Here is a 16,039-nt window from a genome sequence, read left to right on the forward strand (position 1 = left end):
TTAGATTGTCTGTTATTTGGGAATATCTGTACAGCGGCTCCTTCAATTACCGAGTCTAATTTGGAGTTGACTGCAAATTTAAGTACTTTTAGCAGGAGAAGTTCATGAGTCATTCAGACTAAATCTAATTCATTTGTACAGTATTTCTTGGGCAAAGGTGGGTAGCCAGGGATTCACCTAAGTCTAGAGGAGGGAAAAGCTGCGGTGTGAGGGACTTTCTAAGGGTCCCTAAGCGAGGAGGCAGCTGAAATGGAAAATCGTATGTGCTTTCCACATCTGCACCCTGTCCTGCCTCCTGCTTTTGCCTTAACTTGCTTGCTGGCACCTCGGACTGCTCCCGGCCCCCACTCCCTCTCTCTCTCTTTGCACAAACACACAGAGGCTATCTGGGGGGAAAACAGCCTGGTTATAGCATTGTTCACACATGTGATGTCTACATGCATCTCCGCATCGTGCACATCCTGTGAAAGCCTGGAGACCGTGGTATTTGGATATAATTGAAAGGGCGCATGCTAATTTGGACACTGTGACAGCACCGTAACCAAGATTCACAGTTGCAAATGCTTGACAACTCAGCTATTGGGTGAAAAGAGGGTGATGGGAATCTGATTTGATGGGATGACCCTTTCTGACATGTGAACAAAGAAACCTGCGTATCTATTTTTAACCAGGCTCTGGAGACTTCCAGTAATTGACATTCGGAGCTGAGGCTCCTACTTGTCCCAGTTCCTGGAGAGATTTGCATCTTTTTCCGTGTTTGGGTTTTGTCTGCCTCATCCTTCGGAGCAGGTGGGGAAGCAGGATTCGTCTCTGGGGTGGCAGAAGGCTTTTCAACCCGGAGTCTAGGGTCTTCTACTCCAGGCAAGCTGCGAACACGGTTCCGAGCATTTCTGAGCTGTTCTAGCTGAGGGCCCCTGATAAGCTAAGTCTTGGCATCATGGTTGTGGTTTATCGGTGTAGGGAAAAGGGAGGCATCAAGCCTGCATCCTTGAGTTGAGGTGCAACAGAAGGAATAATGAAGCCAAAACTTGGTAGCCAGGGCTCCTGTGAAGTTTTCTCAAAGGAGGTAGTGATCAGATTGCAAAATTGTAAAGTCTGTGGATTTGGTTTCCGGGGCTTTCCCTTGTCTCACTATCTCTTCTCCACGGTGTTCCTCATTTTGCCCTGTCCGTCTTCCCATATTTGGGTCTTATTCTGTCTTTTCCTAAATAAAACCACTCCCTATAGCAGGGAATGATTGACCCATACTGAGCCATGGGTGCATGGGGCTCATGCACTACTTCTCAGAGTGTGTGCTTTTTATTTTATTTTATTATTTTATTTTATTTTATTTATTTTATTTTATTTTATTTATTAGTTTATTTTAGCATTTTAATAGAAATAAAGCCTTTATGCCAAAGATGTAAAACTTTTGCTTAGGGATTTCAAATATCTAGCAGGGGCCGTATTTTCAGTTGAGGGTAGAGATTGGAATTTTGTTCTTGTTTTTTCCTGGAATTATTATTATGTCAACATTTAACTACTGAGATACAACTTCTCTCTATTTAAGCCCAGCCTCCCCTAAGATGAAGGTAGGAAGAGTGTGAAATGTGGAAAATATTTTCATGGTGCCATTCTATTCTTCACCATCATCAGAAGGGTTACTGGTATTTTCTAAGTAAAATGCAAATCTCTTCACTCCAACTGAAAGCCAGAAGTAGTTAATAATGGCTCTTAGAGTAGAGACGGAAATCCTTTGGGAGGCCAGCAAGGTCCCCGGAGGTTGCAGCCTTCTCTGGCTTCTTCCTGAACTCTCCCCACCCCACCCTTGATAGGGCTTTCTCCAGCTCCTCAGCTATAAAATCCAGTCTGCCTCAGGGGACCACCTCCTCCACACCAGGACATCTGATCCTCCCTTATCTCTATGCCTGAAAGTTGCACCCTCACTTCTCCCGTCCTCTCCATCCTCCACCCCACCTGTCTATCTAGATGACTACAAATCACCCTGCAGATATTGGAGCAAATGTCACTTCCTCAGGGAATATTTTGATGATTAGGTCTCATCTCCTTGTTATTTGCTCTATTCTTATCCATTACAGCACTGAGACAATTTGCAATTATACCTCTATTTGTGCCATTATTTACTGAGTGCCCAAGTATCCATTTCCATAAGGACGAGGGCTGCATGCGAAGCATTTACCACTGATGTTCCCATCTCTAGCACACTGCCTGGCTCACAGGGTGCAATGAGTAGCAGTTATGACGTCAAGCAGTTTACGTACATAACTGACAAATTATATCGAAGCCCTGAAGTTTCATAGAAATTTTCTCCCATCCTGACTGAATGATCATCATGATGGTAAGTTTAGTGACCAGAAGAGACCTTAAATGGAGTTGTCTTCAAAACATGTATTACTTTCTTGGCGTTTGATATGTATGGCTCCATGTTTACACACACATACACATGCAGCGTAATTGGGATAATATTTAATTTTTCAAAGGATCCTTTTCATCTTCTAACATATTTTCTTATCAAAAAAAATCTCTGTGAGTAAAGTAAGGCATTTTACTCTGAAAAAATTAAGATACATGTCTATATATACATACATATCATCTTATAGCAAGATGTATATCTTACTACAGTGTGTAGTAGTAGTAGTTACCTACTATAGTATATAGTGTATATATATGTATAGTGTTGGTATATAGTAAATATATATATATATAAAATATACATATTACCTTAGTGTATATAGCACATAATATATATACACACTATAGTTTGTATCTCCTATGCTACATAGCATGTATATAGCATATATACTGTATATGTACCAATTTACTAGTGTATAATTATATATATAATGGATATACAAGCTTACCACCATATTACATATATTTACAAAGAACCACACTGTAGGCTAATTGCAAAGATAGACTTCATTACTGACTTGTGTAATCAAGAGTGACGGTTAAGATAGTGTTGACTCTGTGTGGGTGTTGTTGAGAAGCTTGGCTCTAGACAGCCCTTCCTTCCGTGTTGGCGTGTGTGAAAATGGCTCTTCTGCTGTTTGCTTATGCTAATAAATGGATGCTTTGAGAAGTCTTTCATTGCTGACTTTTCTATAAAGTGAAAGGGAATAAAACAGTAGTCAGTCAGGAAGCAGTTCAGCCGAAAATGTGTTTGCTGCACAAGCACATTATTGGACCAGAGCCTCAGACCTACAGTTCATTGAGGATGCTGTTCCGCTCTTTGGATGATAATCCTGAAAACTAATGGATGTATGATTTTAAGAAAGTATGTGGTTTCTCTTTTTTAGGTACATGAGGTTAGGAAGCACAACAACAACAACAAAAAAAGCTACACCTATGTTTCATGTACTTTGCATCAAGGACTCTGCTCAGTACTTCTGGTTTTTAAAAAGATTTATGTATTTATTTAGGAGAGAGAGAGAGAGAGAGTGAGTGGGAGGGGCAGAGGGAGAGGGAGAGAGAATCTCAAGCAGAGTGCAGAGCCCGACGAGGGGGCGGGGGGGCTCCATCTCACGACCCTGAGATCATGACCTGAACTGAAACCAAGAGTCAGGTGCTTAAACCAAGTGTGCCACCAGGCACCCCAGCACTTCCATATGTCTTATCTCTTATTTAACTCTCCCCATATGCTGAGAGACATAGGTATAGTTAGTGACATCTTACAGCAGAAAACTCAGTTAACCTGCATAATCAGTAGCCTGATTTGTGGAACGGTTCTACCGTTCTGAGTGCCAGGAGTCAATTCCATTGGCTTAGGATCCTCTCCTGAAGCCCCTTTTCCAGTTAACCTGAATACTCCACCAGAGATTTACTGTCCTATTAAATGAGTTTCTAGGATCTATGAAGTGAAATGGCTGGTGTCATGTCAGGGCTTGTGGGTTACGATCCCAGCCCTCATGATTGCCTACAGAGCTGGTCTGTATACCGTTACCAGGTCTCAAACCTTGCCCTAAGCACTGCTTCGGAGCATTCTTAATGAGATGGATTTCCTGTGGTGCTCTTTCTTTGCAATGGACAGCGATCATCCAAGAGCTGCCCTGGTAATCTATCATCACTTCCCTACATCTCTCTCCCATTGGAAACATCCTGCAAACAACCACTACCATATTGGTAATTCCCAGGCATTGTTGGTGCCCTGTCTTGCTATTTATTAAGCCCTGTAGTCATTTGTTATACTCGACTTCCTCCAAAACCCACATTGGATGCTTGCTCTAGGTAGACTGCTACTTCTTTTGCCTTGCTCTAAGTCAGGTTGTCATAATAACATGTCCTAGTCATGATACCAAGCATCTTAAATATATTTTATTAGCTAATCCATAACACCACATTGTGAGATAGGAAATATGGTAATCCTCCTTTTTTTTTTTTTTTTTTAAAGAAATTGAGACAGCAACAAAAGTGTTCCTTAGGACATACTGCTTGTAGGAGGTTGAGCTGAGATTTTTGCCTCCAGGTGTTCCGTCTTTACCCTGAACTATGGCCAACCAGTACATACTGATGGGAACCTGATGAGGGCAGCTGGGCATTCTTGACTTAGTTTACTACTTTTATTTTGGCAAGTCAGAATATCATACGTAGTGTACTGCTTTAGCACACATGTGAGTAACTCTTGTTAAATGAGACACATAGATCATTTTAATAACACAGAATTGAAAAACAGGAAACATACTTGTCTTATATAACTCAAGCCTCAGACATAAGGGAATTTCAGACTGGAGTACCTCATACCCTGGAGGTGACACCTGCAACTCAGACGTGGTAATGAGCCAGTTAAGTCAAGTTACAAAATTACAAGGTTCTGGAATTTTCAAGTGTGAGGTCAGAGAATCTTCTGTCATGGAGGAAATCTGTAGAGTCTCAGACAGTAATGAAGAAGAGGAGAGAATTTGGAATTTGGAGGAATGATAGAAAGACGAAGTATAGTTGTGACCAGAGACCGTAGGTCCTAACAACGGTGAGTGCATATCTCACCCTTTGTTCCACAGAGCTAGCTACCATTTAAACCTCATTCTCAATCCTATCTACTCTGACTTCTGTCTGTGGAACTCCATCTGGTGTTTGGATTATTATCAGCCTGGGAAATATTTTCTGTGGGATTTCATATTTGATTTCAATTATGTTTGATGGGATTGGATTTTAAATTTAGTAGAAAAATGTTATGTGTATGTATATGGAGGACAAGTTTGTTAAAATATACGTATTTCAAAATGAATCTACAGCATAATGCGGAAATACTTTCACTTCTGTTTAAAATCTTTGGGTGAATATAGGGTTTTCTTTGCAGATGTTGGGAAAAATACTCAATCATTTGTTAATCCGGGGTCTTTGGCAAATCTGTTTTGTGCCGCGGTGATATCCATAGCTTTTTTGGGTGTTGGCTTAGGAGCAAATGCATTGGCATAAAACCATCCTTCAGCAACTTTTGTTAACACCTTTAGCCTCTGTGTCAAAAAACATTTCACAGTACTACGAAGTATATTCAAATACTAGTTTTAATTTTTCATGTTATGATTTTATTAAATATACTTTTTTGACCCAATATGTAGCAACAGTGATAAAAGATTATGGCACTCCAAAAGGAAACCATTCATTTTCTTACAACCAATTATATTGTCATGGATTAGTCTTAAGGTATTGATTCCATTTTTAAGGAAGCCAGATGCTATAAATCTTGTAAAGGTGCTGTGAATACTTAGTTGTCAGAGAGCAATGCACCCTGGATTTTCTCTGTCCTGGACATGCAACAAGTATCTTATTGGCTTAGTTCATTGTGGTATAAAGTCATCAGTAAATTTGGGAAAGCCACAAACAGAAAGAGTATGGGCAGGAACTGGGCAGCATAGGAGAACAGTGATGATAATCTATTGGCCTCGTTCTTTCCGAGTGTGGTCATGGGGATGGCATCTTTGAAATCTCATAGCATTGCTTCAGTGTTCCCTATGTGGAAAAGCAGTGCAGATCTGTTCATAAATAAGTATTCTATCTCCTACCTCACAGGGTTCTGCAGCGTAGAGTTACCTGATAAGTCCATGCTGCAGTTACAGGACCTACAGTTCTTATCTCGATAGTAGAACAATTAGTGCATCTGCTGCAATGTCGAAAGGAAAGAAATGCAGGTAAAATGTCCCCAAATTTAAAACAAAAAAAACAAAAAAAACAAAACTCTGGAGTGACCATAACAAAGCAAATTCTCACAACTCAAGGAGTTTTGATAAATGTGTTTAGGAGTGTTAGAAATGTGGCAGCCACAGGGAAACGTGTAGCTTAGAAAGAACAACTGTAAAAGTTTTAGATGCCAGAATCACAAGTTGGAATGGAAGAAATGATTTTGCTATTTGGTCCTTTGAGAAGGCCCATTGCTCCTTTTGGCAGAAATTCCCAGACATTCAGGATGTTCTGATCATTTATTTCCCTCCTGCTTCAGGTAGTGAAGTGCCAGTGGATTGGGGAGTAAAGATGTGGGGGTAAGAGAAATTATGTAAATGTTGTGTGCTGGCAAGACAAATTTCAATCCCTTGAGGTCTTTTAAATGGTATTAATTCTAGAAATAAGACACAAAATTTAACCTTTTCATGCTAATAATGATTTCATAAAGAAAAACTCGTTAGTAAAGGTGACAAATATGAAGTTCTATTGAACATTTAAATTCCAGAATCTCAGTGAATGCCCCAGGGAGATATTTACCCAGCCAATGACTTTCTGATGTTATTAAGAAGTAATTTATTCAAGAAAGTCTCCATTCATGAGTTTACATAAGAACAATATCTACTTTACAAAGGCTTGTGTTCTCAATATAGCACATACCTAATTTACAATGACTTTTGGTTAAAATTTTCATTAGGTTGGTTCAATAGTATTTGATAATTTTAATTTAGTTTTATGAGATCCCAGGTTCCCATTTATAGGAAGAGAAAATGAATGCAGAGGAAATAAATTTTTAAAGAGCAAATTTATCTCTCAAATGAGCTCTGCTAATTTCAGCAGTAAATCTCAGGTGGAGGAAAGTTAACCTTTAGTATTTCTATGGCAGTCCTTTTGGGCATAGACTATGGGCATCCATTAAAAAACAGCTCAGACTCACAGCATCAGTGCTTTGCAACTATGCCGATATGCATAGAGATTCTACGACTCTCTTCTGTGAAATGCTGAAATGGAAAAGGAGCCCCAGGGTTTAAGCATGGGATCCCTGGGTGGCGCAGCGGTTTGGCGCGGGCCTTTGGCCCAGGGCGTGATCCTGGAGACCCGGGATCGAATCCCACGTAGGGCTCCCGGTGCATGGAGCCTGCTTCTCCCTCTGCCTATGTCTCTGCCTCTCTCTCTCTCTCTGTGACTATCATAAATAAATAAAAATTAAAAAAAAAAAAAAAAGCATAGGATGTTTTCATGGGTCCAAGCACAGGAAAGGAACAGTGGTCCTCAAGCATAAATCAGGCCCATGAAAACATAACCAAAATAGATGAAAAGTGAATGCTACAGGTTTCTGAAACAAGGGTTAAGGAGTATACAATTACGAGAGGTCAGGAATTTAGGTAGGACAGCCATGATTCAGGCTTTAGTCAAGAAAGTGAAATCAGGGCAGACTCAGAGTCCCGAATGGAGGATGAGAAAGCCACGTCATGGAGCCTGCCTGTCATCGGAGGTGGACCAGCCCTAACAATGTGATGCAGAATTTGCCTGCTTGATTGGAGAAGGGATGAGTTAGCAAGAGGTTGTGGTATGTGTGTACAAGTGTGTGCACGCATGCATGGGCTTACACATACACACACACACACACACACACACACAGAAAGTTAAGGTTTTTTAGCAACTAAGTTTTCAGTTAAAGCTATCTGATACAGACTTCATGGGGATAACTCCAAACTCTTTTCCAGTTAATCTGCAAATAGTTTAGGGCAATGAAAAGTGAAACACCCCCCACCCCCATCTTATCAACAAATTGAATGAATATACTATTTGCCACCAAGGAAGCAAGTCTAACCTCTCACAATATTGTCCCATATTGACAGATGGATTGTAGATAAAATTCTCTGTCATATCATTCAGCAGGGTACTGAAAATGTAGCTATGGGTCTTTTGTGGGTGCCAAAGACCACAGAAGGCAATCTAGTCCCTGCCCCACACTACCATTCTGAACTGGCCTCTTTCCTCCCTCTCTTCAGTAAGGAAGAGGATAGCTAAGCAATTATTCAACGAGTTTGATCAACATAGAAAACCAACCTAGACCATTCATTCACCTTCTGCATGTCAGCTTCTGTTTACTGAAGGCTCACTTGTGCAAATGTCTGTGGTCTATTAGGATGTTTCCTAGCCATATTTGGAACAGCCTTCTGGTTTCATCAGTAGGCATCCTGGGCTATAAAATCAACCTCAGATCAAGTAAAGATTCAAATGAACATCAACTAGTTTTTTTAGGTCTTGATCCTTGAGGCAGCATATAAAACCACTGAAACCAAAGTCAAGAGCCCTGTGTGATAGTTGTATATGGACTATCCAATCTGTCTAAAATACATTCTGCTAGAGTTAGCAGTGAATCTACAGAATATATTATGTGTGATTGTCATTGTCATTATAAGTTACAACTCTGTATTTTATGGTATATAATGAAATGAGATGATAAAAGTGACATCAAGCTTTGGATTCCAGTGTCTAAATCACCCGTTTTATTCATCGTTTGGCAGCTAAATGTCTTTTAAATACTGTGCAACGTTTTATGATTTAATGTTTGCCTAAAGAATGGAAAGCTGCATTACTAAGTAGAATCAGACCGTACCACATAAAACCACCAGAAGACAGGTGTTTAATCTAGTTTCTTTTGGCCTCTGAGAAGAAGAGTACAGGATCCATCTATCTCCAGACACCCCATTCTCCAAGGTTCATCAAATTCATGCTCTTCACCAAGCAAATTAAGAGTTTACCTGCTTTCCACTACTACATTTAACTTGTTCTAAAAATCCCTTCAAGCTCATCTTTTCTACTAAGAAATTGATATTTTGGTCTCTGGTGGTCATTTGTGTTTAGCCTTCTGTCTTTGTTGGCTTTGCTGTGACCAAAGAGAATTCATCATTAGGTAAGAATCTTAATTCCCAGTAGTTAAGAGTTCAGTGAAGTAGCTTCCAGTGCTATGAATATTAGGTACCTGCTAGTTTTCTTGAAGACTCCAAAGCCTATGCGCCTTGTTTCTCTGATTTAGAAGCTTCAAATCAGGACATTGTATTCCTGTGATGGGAGGTGGCCTAATTTGACAAGGCACTCATGATTTGTGATTTTTATTTTATTGAACCCTCTGTCAATAGAAAGAGCTCTCCATCCCTCTCCCCGCCATCATTCATATTCCTGATAAGAATGGTAAGAAACAGCTGCAGCCATTCCAAACTCACTTTGTTTTGACTCTAAATCCAATAAATAATCATGGTCAACCCTCACATTAACAGAGGAGCAACCCACTTTGTATTGAGACCTCCATGAAGTGAGGGGGTCTATGACAGTCCTATTACTCCCTAGAATGTCCACCCATCTGTTGGCTCATATTAAAATGATCCCAATTCTCTATTACCAATGCTTCCTCCATTCATCCCAAGGCATGAATTCCAGGCAATATGTGAAAATTGTAACACAGATAAGTCCCCAAGATGTTATTAATCATTCCTCTAGGTGCAGGAATTTTGCAAGTTTTTTATTCTTTTTTTGTAGAATAGGAGGCCATGACAGTAGAAATTTTAAAGAGAGGTGGAGAAAGGGGATCAAGAAAGAGGGAGATGGATAAGAAACTGAAAATTCAGGGACTCGGGAGACACTCTTGCCTAACGGCCTTTGCCTTTGGCTCTCTTAACAAAACTCTAGGGTTTGACAGGCTCTAAATTGTTTCTTGTCACCCTCTCAATTAGAGAGGCTAATCCTAATATTAATGAACACTGCTGAGCAATAAAATGTAAAATATCTTTCCTCTCAAAACCAAGAAATCATATATGATCCAGATCACAACTACAATCCATGCAATGCATATGTATTTTAAGATTAAGTAACTTTTCCTTTCCCATCTGTGCTCTAAATCTGTGCCATATGTCACCTAACAAGGTATTTTCCATTATTCTTTCATTCAGTTCACTGCATTTTGTTCCTCTTGTCCCTTGAAAATTAGCCTGTCTGTAATCAGAAATCACTTCCATTCACAGTTCAGTGCATCTACTGTAGATGTGGCAAATGCTTGTTTACAGAGCTGGTAATTGGATTAAAACATTGAAAAGAAACAGAAAAATGGAATGTATTGAAAAAATAAAAAACACAAGCATAAAATCAACAAAACCAAAACAAATTAAAAAGCTCTAATGAATAAAATTGCTATTAATGGAAATCATTTATCAGTACAATGTTCCTGAGTTTGCAGTCCTCAATATTCAATTGAAATGATATTTAAAAACCTATAAGAGAAAAAGGAAAAGGATTCTGAATAGCTTTTCTGCGAGCATGACTTGAAATCGTTGATTAGTTTCTGTGTATCTTCTGGGCTGTTGTGAGAAATGGTCAGTCCAAAAATCTTTACCAGGTCTCGATACAGAAATACCACAGTCAGGAAAGCACTGCTGTGTTAAGTTATTTAAGGAAAATTAATTATTCTTTCAAATTTGGTATTATTATTTTGATACTTAAAAACACAGAAAAGAAAAAGTATGTATGACGTCTTTCCACACGGCCTTGCTGAGTGGTATGAACAGGTGATTGTGACGCTGACAGCATTGGGCATAGTGTGCCATTTTGTCAATTCAAGAGTGATGGGGTTGGTATATAGTTGACAGTTTGCAACCTAAAAACTAAACCCATAGGCCTAATTTTCTGAACATCCTTCCAATAACCTTATTCAAAATATTTTTTTTAAAGAAGCCAATGTTTTAGGAAAACAAAACAACTTGCAATCAAATAAACCAAGAGTAGTACAGGAATGTGAAATCAATTAGTCATACAGGAATGCCAATATCCAACAACAGGTAAACTTTGATATAAATGGGATCCAAAGAGACACAGGATCAGATTCAACAGTAAACAAAACCCAGAAGAGAAAAATCCAAAGAGATACAACAGAACCATTCACATATCAGAAAGCATAAAGCAAAAATCAAATAATCAAATCCATGTGATTAAAGTACCACCACTACCTTTAGTAGGTGTCTTCAGGTAGTTCATCTTAAGCCTACAGAAGAGAAGAGCTCTTACCTGCTTGGCTGGATCACTTCTTTCTTTAGTTCTGTAGACCTAAAGATGAAAAAAAAAAAAAAAAGAAATGATTAAGTTCAGTTCTTGAATTTGAGAAAGATATTCTAGGCTAACATATTTCTAAAAAAATTGCTCATTTTTTTTTTTGTTAAAAATGTTGCCATAAAAGCGACGTATAACAAGTAAGCCAATGATATGACTTTTGTGTTATTTGCTATCACTCATTGCTCATTGCATTCACTGGGGGACCCCTTCATTCTCAGGGTAAAATGATAGTGCTGCATTAACTGATTTCTGATTTCTGCCACACCTCTGTTGATAAAATGTTTACTAGAGTTTTTCTATGTTGCTTTGGGGATTTTGATGTCTGATGTTTACCTTTAATTTGATCCATGTCGATTGAATTGGGGGGTAGGAAGAAATTAATACCCTTCTTCTGCCACTGAAATTCTAAGGACTTAATATCAGAAATGACTGTAGGAATCAGCTTGGTCTATTTTCTTATGCTAGAAAATCTAGAACATCGACTAGTTGTTCTGGTCCAACGCCTAAAAAAAAAAAAAACCTATTTACTATGTGCAACATTGTTATTTTTTGGCCAAGCAATACAAAGGGGGTTCTAAAATGTTTTAGGTGAGTTACATTTCGCTTTTGTGATTGTCAGTGGTATAAGATTGATGAATTAGTGAGAAATGAGGAGTATTCTATTATAAATGGAAAATGTGAACCTAATGCTAGAAACCCCGAATCCTTTAGCCTAGACCTAGAATATGGGTAAACGTGGGCCAAATCCAGCCTGCTACCTGTTTCAATAGGATTAATGAGCTATAAATGTTTTTTTACCTTATTAAATGGTTGAAAAAATCAAAATAATATCTCATGGCATGTGAAAATTGCACAAAATTCAAATTTCAGTTTCCATTAATAAAGTTTTATTGGAACATGGCCACACACATTTGTTTATATGCTGTCGATGGCTGCCTTCATTCTACAACGGCAGAGATGAATAGTTGGAACAGAGAGGATATGGACTACAAATTTTATTTTTATTTTTTCCAAAGATTTTATTTATTTATTTGACAGAGAAAGAAAGAGAGAGAGAGAGAGAGAGTGCGCGCACCAGCAGGGGGAGAAGGAGAAGCAGATTCCCTGCTGAGCTGGGAGCCCTATGCGGGATCCCAGGACCCTGGGATCATGACCTAAGCTGAAGACAGGTGCCCCTGGCCTACAAATTTTAAAATATTTACTACCTGGTCTTTTAAGAAAAACTGTATTGACCCCTGGCTTATGCTATGATTGAGCTCATCTTTGTTGACCCTAAAAATTAAGGTTAATCCCTATAGATAGGTGAGTGATAGCTTTTATTAAAATAAATATGACTGTATTTCATTCTGGGGTCATCTAGGTCACTCATCGCCGACCATGAAGGGCATACTCATGGTCCTTAAAAGGAGTCCTTAACTATTTGTGCATGAAGTTCTAGATTGGCTTCATTGCTGTACTATAGTTACTTATCAAATCTACTTTTTATCTTATAACAAGACTTCAACACTCTCCTTTCTATTTGATAAAAATATCTAGAACATTAAAACAGTATGGAATAAATAGAAAATAAAGAAGCAAAACACAATATATAAGTATACATATAATGATTTATATGAAGCATTTGTATGATGTTCAAAGACAGAAACACTATATTTTTCATGACAATTATATAAGATATATATATATATGTACATATATATAATATGTATATTCATATATGTGTAGAAAAGGATTAACCTAGCTCCAAGAGAGGTCTGGCCTTTGCCCTTTGCTTTGCTCTTGGGAAGTAATTCATAAGCCTTTGGAATATCCTGCCTGATAAGAGTGCCATTGTTTATCTCAGGGCCAATGTGATTTACGTGATTTATGGCATCAAGGGGGGCCTTGGATCATGCTCTATCACCTCAAGTTCTGGAAGAGCTGGAGACAAAGGTCAGCCCAGCAGATAATCCCATGCTTATGTGACGAAGTCTCCCCCCAAAAAACTGGACACTGAGGCTTGGATGGGCTTGTATGGTTGTAATACTGTGTACATATTGTCACATGTCTTCTCTAGGAGAAGTAAGCACTATTCATACAACTTCCCAGGGAGGGGACAACCAAATGCTGTGCTCTGGGAGTCTTCCTGCCCCTTGTGCTGCTTTCCTTGGCTGTTATTCTGCCTTTCACTGTAATAAACCATCATCGTGAGTATAGCAGCTTTAGTGAGTTCTGTGTATCCTTCCAGCAAATTATGGAACCTGAGATTGGTTTTGGGGACCTGCTAGCTTAGGGCTGGCATTAGAGGTGAGGGTAGTTTTGGGGACCCCTGAAGACTGTAGTATATATGTATGTGTGTATATATCACAAAAAAATCACCATTAATAATCATTAATGTTTATCAGGGTTCGATAGTGAGCATGACATGGGGATTCTAGGAGTTAGCATCCTAGGATCTGATGATGGTTAAATGGATATTAACATATAATTATTCTTTAAGCCTTACATATACATTTTATAAACTCTTCTGTTATTATGGTATCTCATTTTTAAAAAAAAAGAGGTAAAATCTCCCTATAGAGCATGTTACTATAAACACATACAGGCATACATACACATAGAGTCCACTGAAGGATTGAAAGCATTCAGCTTCAGGAAAGGTTGCCATTCTGTCCTTAGTCTTATTACTCAAGGACTATTACCTATTTTTCACAAAAAAGTCACTTTGTTGTTCAAGGATCAAAATCATAATTCCCATGGTCATGTGCTAGAACATTGGTTTTAGTTTCTTTCATTCACTATTTGCTGGAGTCTTAGAAATTCTGTCCCACTTACATGTGTATTTCTCTTGTTTTGACTTAATTGTAGTAGAATGAACAACTTTTGTATAGGTTAGATGATGAAATGGCTAATATCTTAGCTACACATATTATCATAATAATCAACTGTAACTTCCTCTGCTTACAAGAACTGAGATTTCTCTCTCCCTTTCACCATCTACCCCAGTTCTGGGACTACTGTGTGCTTGGGTAAATAACTTTAAACTGATTGACCACAAGGAGGGTTTAAACCCATCAACGCTTGGTCCCCTGTGTCCACAGAGATCCATTTATGTCCAGTTTCTAGACTCTTTGCAACCACTGCATGTCTACACAGCACAGGCACTACTATCATATGGAAAGATCACCAACATCTTCCATGCAGGGAAGAGAAGATTGAAAAAAAGCACATGATTCCTCAGAATCAGTTCACTGAACTTCTTTAGTAGTTGCCAAGTAAGTGCTTAGTGTCTGACAAATCTGATGATAGCCCCACAATAGGGATGTTTTTATATGGTAATAGGTAAAGCAATTCTAAGTATTCATTTAACTTCTTAAGGTATCAGATATAATTTATTGACCTTTAAAAATAACCTAAAAATCCACAGTTTGGAAATATTTTTGCTAGATGTTGGGGGTATGAATCTCTCTTATGAAATAATAAAATTATAGGTAACAAAGGCAGAAGGATGATAAAGATTGGTGGTAACAAGTTGCATCGAATTGTCAGAGTAGGCCAAAGTAGAGTTTTGCTACAGACCTTTATCAGTGGTCTGCTCAGACAGAGGGATACATGTATACTAAAGCCAGAAACTTACCAGGTCATCTTATAAAGTTACTGTCTTTCTGAAGTCACTCAGATCCACGGTCAGAAAGTCAATTCCTGGTAATTGCATTACCTGGACTTCATCTGATTCTATTGTTCACGTGGCCCCAAATAATCAGGCCACTCTCATTGATTAGTGGCTTATTCTGGCCAACTGAACAATTCAATCAAATTGACCCTATGGCAACTTGTTTCATTGTTTAGCAGATAGCAGTTAGGATTCCCCCAAAGCCTGAGTCAGCCATATTTGAATCACTGAAAGCACTAAACACAAAGCTACTTCCAAGGAAAGAATGTGGTGGAGAGCAAACCACGGGGTAGCACCACCATGTGTTGTTGAAAGTGGAACTCGGACACCCTAAGGAAGGTTCTCCCATTTTATTGTGTGTGACAATCACAAGTTAGTGCAACTTTTGTAGAAATGCTGATTTCTAAGCTCCATTCCAGAGACACTGATTCAGTATGTTGTATTGGGGCCCCAGGGATATGCATTCTCAAGAGCTTCCCAAGTCATTCTGATATTGATGATTAGAAAAACACTAGCCCGAAAATGTCAGAACTGCTTCTAAGCTTCAAAAATGTCACCACAGAATTCATGCGCTGAAGGCCTGGACCTTGCAGTGGCCTCACATTCTATGACCTAGTAGGAAAGGTTATATCCAATGGTCCTGTCCACAAGCCATAAGATTCATATGGCCATTATATAAATGGTACTTACTTGGCTTCCATATAATTTTGAGAATGTAAAGGATGTGACCCTCTGAAAGCATCCTATTAACATCATGTAAATGTATACTCTAATGTCCCCAGGGAATACTCTTGGCAGATTTCCTTCCCTAGACTACACATTGCTAGCGGTCATCATTACCTTACAGCTGTCAAATAAAACCATGAGCAGCTGGCTTGAATTGGTCTGCCTTTTTTTTTGGACTATATTAAAAGATTTTATATTGTTAATAAATGGAGACAATTAAAGGTTAAGTATTTAGCTCATCCAGCCCTTAGAATAATGACTAATTATAAAGACAGTTTCAATTTAATTCCCCAAATTTAAATTTGGCATTCACAGTTATTAAAAGTGTAAGAGCTAAACCATAAACAACCTGTTTTATTTTTTGTCAAATTTTAATCAGAATTCTGTTATTCGGAA

The 16,039-nt window shown here is 38.6% G+C and overlaps 1 protein-coding gene and 1 long non-coding RNA gene across 10 annotated transcripts in view; one reads left to right on the forward strand and one right to left on the reverse strand.

Annotated features, from left to right (window-relative positions):
• Positions 1–16,039, reverse strand: part of CELF2 (CUGBP Elav-like family member 2) — an 814,024-nt gene that overhangs the window by 610,070 nt on the left and 187,915 nt on the right. The window contains exon 2 of the mRNA XM_038530152.1: positions 11,221–11,259. The gene's annotated coding sequence lies outside the window, so the exon portion shown is untranslated. The remainder of the gene's footprint in view (positions 1–11,220; positions 11,260–16,039) is intronic.
• Positions 4,835–16,039, forward strand: part of LOC102152739 — a 33,730-nt gene continuing 22,525 nt past the window's right edge. For all 9 annotated transcript variants that reach the window (XR_005355323.1, XR_005355322.1, XR_005355320.1 and 6 more), the window contains exon 1: positions 4,835–4,966. This is a non-coding gene — a long non-coding RNA (uncharacterized LOC102152739). The remainder of the gene's footprint in view (positions 4,967–16,039) is intronic.

Source organism: Canis lupus, chromosome 2 (assembly GCF_011100685.1).
Source record: "Canis lupus familiaris isolate Mischka breed German Shepherd chromosome 2, alternate assembly UU_Cfam_GSD_1.0, whole genome shotgun sequence".
Classification (NCBI taxonomy): Eukaryota; Metazoa; Chordata; class Mammalia; order Carnivora; family Canidae; genus Canis; species Canis lupus.